Source organism: Pan troglodytes, chromosome 18 (assembly GCF_028858775.2).
Source record: "Pan troglodytes isolate AG18354 chromosome 18, NHGRI_mPanTro3-v2.0_pri, whole genome shotgun sequence".
Classification (NCBI taxonomy): domain Eukaryota; kingdom Metazoa; phylum Chordata; class Mammalia; order Primates; family Hominidae; genus Pan; species Pan troglodytes.
Window position 1 is genome coordinate 31,103,205 of NC_072416.2, and position 4,544 is coordinate 31,107,748.

Genomic DNA, 4,544 nt, shown 5'->3' on the forward strand with positions numbered 1-4,544 from the left:
AAATTCTGAACCCAAATGAGGGGGAGAAAACCAAGTTGACTTTCATGATTGACCTCTCAGGGATGTCCAAGGAATCTGTGCATTTCAAGAAACAAAGTTCATCAGCTTCTCTCCTAAGGTATTTGCCCACAATACCCAGAGGGCTTGGCAGCATCATGTGTGATGGGTGGGGAGCTCCAAGCAGGTGGGCAGGACCCAGGGGCCTGGTGACCAGGACAGACCCCCACTGTCCATCACCTTTCCTGGCCCTGTCCTCTGCTAAACTTCCCACAGGCCTTCTGCCCGATCACACAGAGTGTGCCCAAACTCTCTCAGGCCTCTGGCAGCTGAAAACCACTGCTTTAAATCCCTTTACCATTTACTATGACATAAGGTTATTGTAAACAGGAAATATTCTATTGATGCTACAAATGGAAAGCCAATGCCTTTACCATAAATAGAAAAACAACCCTAACAAGCAAGCAAAACAAAAACAAAAGAGGGGCTGGGTGTGGTGGCTCACGCCTGTAATCCCAGCACTTTGGGAGGCCGAGGTGGGCGGATCACAAGGTCAGGAGTTCCAGACCAGCCTGGCCAATATGGTGAAACCCTGTCTCTAATAAAACACAAAAATTAGCCGGGTGTGGTGGTGGGCACCTGTAGTCCCACCTACTTGGGAGGCTGAGGCAGGAGAATAGTTTGAACCCGGGAGGCAGAGTCTGCAGTGAGCCGAGATTGCACCACTGCACTCCAGCCTAGGCGACAGAGCGAGACTCTGTCTCAAAAACAGCAACAACTACAAACAAACAAAAAACAGGGTTAACAAAAGTATGGAATTCAATTCTTTTTATATGCTGCAACCACGTTCTGGCCCTAGATTTGGCTGGGCATGGTGGCTCACGCCTGTAATCCCAGCACTTTGGGAGGCTGAGGCAGGCGGATCACGAGGTTAGGAGTTCGAGATCATCCTGGCCAACATGGTGAAACCCCGTCTCTACTAAAAATACAAAAATTAGCTGTGTGTGGTGGCAGGTGCCTGTAATTCCAGCTACTCAGGAAGCTGAGGCAGGAGAATTGCTTGAACCCGGGAGGCAGAGGTTGCAATGAGCCGAGATCACACCACTGCACTCCAACCTGGGTGACAGAGCAAAACTCCTTCTGAAAAGAAAAAAAAAAAGAAATATTAAGTAACTTGTCTGAGGCCACATAGTTACCAAGACGTGGGAGCTGGGACTTGAACCCAGGCAGTCTGGCTGGATTCATGCCTGCAGCCTCTGCACTCCTGCTACTTACTGTGTGAGAAGCGCCTGTTCTGTGGAAGGTTGTGGGCTGAGATCTTTCCATGAGTTCCACTCATTTACCCCCAAGGCTGTTTTTAAAGACGGGCATGACAGTTATGCCCATTTTACAGATGGGGCCCTGAGGCTCAAAAGGGCATGCCACTCACCCATTTCCACAAAGCTATAGTTAGTTAGCAGAGGGCAGAATTCGGCCGCCTCTCCCCTAGCTTGAAGGCTGTGATTGACACAGAGGTTTTTTTGTTGTCGTTGCTGTTGTTTGTTCCTTTTTCTTATTTTTGAGACAGGGTCTTGCTCTGTCATCCCAGCTGGCGTGCAGTGGTGCGATGTCAGCTCACTGCAAACTCTGCCTCCAAGATGCAAATGATTCTCGTGCCTCAGCCTCCCAAGTAGCTGGAATTACAGGTGTGCACTACCACGCCCAGCTGTTTTTTGTAGAGATGGGGTTAGTAGAGATTTGTTTTATAGAGACGGGGTTTCACCATGGTCTCTACTAAACCCTGTCTCTACTAAAAATACAAAAATTACCCAGGCGTGGTGGCACATGCCTGTAGTCCCAGCTACTCAAGAGGCTGAGGCAGGAGAATCACTTGAACCTGGGAGGTGGAGGTTGCAGTGACCCAAAATCATGCACTCTAGCCTGGGGTCTCGCTTTTGCCCAGGTTAGAGTGCAGTGGCACAATCATAGTGGCTCACTGCAGCCTCAAACTCCTGGGCTGAAGGGAATCCTCCCACCTCAGCCTCCCAAGTAGCTAGGACTATAGGCATGTGCCATCCTGGCGAGTTAATTTTTTGTGTGTTTTTATTGTCTCGAGACAGAGTCTTGCTCTGTTGCTCAGGCTGGACTGCAATGGCATGATCTTGGCTCACCGCAACCTCCACCTCCTGGGTTCAAGCAATTCTCCTACCTCAGCCTCCCGAGTAGCTGGGATTACAGGTGCGTGCCACCATGCCTGGCTAATTTTGTATTTTTAGTAGAGACAGGGTTTCGCCGTGTTGATCAGGCTGCTCTCGAACTCCTGACCTCGTGATCCACCTGCCTCGGCCTCTCAAAGTGTTGGGATTACAGGCATGAGCCACTGAGCCTGGCCTGGTGAGCTAATTTTTAAATTTGTTATAGAGACAAGAGTCTCTCTTATGTTGCCCAGGCTGGTCTCGACCCCCTGGCCTCAAGTGATCCTCCCACCTCAGCCTCCCAAAGTGCTGGGATTACAGATGGGTGTCACCGCACCTGGCCTCTGAGGAGGATTTCATTATAAACCTGCCCTGAAGGGAGGGAATCCAATTTTACGAGAGGGTGTAGCCTGGTGAGGCCTGGATGACCTCCGGAGGCAGGGGCTTGTGCCTGGGCTGAGGCCTAAGGGACAATGGGCAGACATGAAGTTGCCCCAGGCAGAGGGTACAGTGTGGGCAAAGTCAGGAAGTGGCAGGGCTTGGATCACTCCAGGAAGAGAGAGGAGTCATGTGTCACAGAAGCTCGAGACCCAGAGAGTGAGGCAGGCAGGCAGGCAGGCAGGGACCAAGCTTGGGCACAGCCAGGAAGGCAGGACAGGGCATGGTGGGGCCAATGGAATCATCACCCAAGTCGGGGATTTTCAGGGAAACAGCTTAGATAAGGCCAGGCATACAGTAGCTCCCACCTGTAATCCCAGCATTTGGGGAGGCTGAGGTAGGAGGACTGCTTGAGCCTGGGAGTTCGAGACCAGCCTAGGCAACATAGTGAGACCCCCATATCCACAAAAAATTTAAAAAAGGAGTTTGTGTTCCTGTAGTAGCATACTTGGGAGGTTGAGGTGGCAGTATCACTTGAGCCCGGGAGTTCAAGGCTAAAGTGAGCTGATTGAGCCATTGCACTCCAGCCTGAGCGACAGAGAGATACGCTGTCTCAAAGGAAATACAAATTAAAAAACCAGCCGGGCATGCTGGCGTGTGCCTGTCGTCTCAGCTACTTGGGACACTGAAGTAGGAGGATCGCTTGAGCCCAGGAGTTCAAGGCTGCCGTGAACTATGATTGTGCCTCTGCAGTCCAGCCTGGGCGACAGAGAAAGACCCTGTCTCTTAAAAAAAAACAAAAAAAACTTAGATAAGAGGATGCTGTGCCTCCCTGGGGGTCTTCAGTCACCCATGGTCCTGGCAAGAGAGGAGGGCCAGGAGAGAGCTTCACCCACCTGCTGTCCTGCCCATGTGACATCCGCAGGTGCTGCCATGGCCACGACTGTTGTTACACTCGAGCTGAGGAGGCCGGCTGCAGCCCCAAGACAGAGCGCTACTCCTGGCAGTGCGTCAATCAGAGCGTCCTGTGCGGTGAGTCCCCAGCACCACTATGCCATCCGCCCCGAGTATCCCCTGGGCATCCTGGCATAGCCAGATGACTTCCGTGCCCCTGTTGCAATAACCACTGCTTCCAACTCTCTATAGAACACCCCTTGGGTATATCTAATGTAAGTGATATTTATTTTATTTATTTTTTGAGTCAGAGTCTCGCTCTGTCACCCAGGCTAGAGTGTGCTGATGTGATCTTGGCTCACTACAACCTCTGCCTCCTGGGTTCAAGCGATTCTCATGCCTCAGCCTCCCAAGTGGCTGGGACTACAGGCATGCACCATCACGCCCAGCTAATTTTTGTATGTTTTTCAGTAGAGGTGGGGTTTCACCAAGTTGGCCGGGCTGGTCTCAAACTCCCCACCTCAAGTGCTCTGCCCGCCTTGGCCTCCCAAAGTGCTGGGATTACAGGCATGAGTCGTGGTGTCTGGCCCTAATGTGAGTGATCTTTAACAATGAGGACTTGAAAAAGAAAACCCTGAAGAAACCTACTTCTTTGATGTCTGGACGACAAGGAAGAAGATAGAAATGGCATCAGATAATAAACAGTGTAAATGTTTATCAGAAAGGGGCTGGTGGTCGGGACCAGTAGGAGGATCGCTTGAGTCCAGGAGTGCATCTCCACAAAAATGTTAAAGGATTTTTTAACATTGGCCAGGCGTGGTGGCACACATCTGTGATCCCAGCTACTTGGGAGGCTGAGGCAGGAGGATTGCTTGAAGCCCAGGAGGTTGAGGCTGCAGTGAGCTGTGATCGAGCCACTGCACTCCTGCCTGGGTGACAGAGCAAAACCCAGTCTCAAAAAAATAATAATAATAATAATATTTTACATAACCAAACACTTCTAAAGATTAAAAAAAAACCCTACAATTAATTAAAAACCTCAGGTCCCTCAGGCAATCATACCAGATATTGAAACAAAGCAATAACATAAGGACTGCAGTA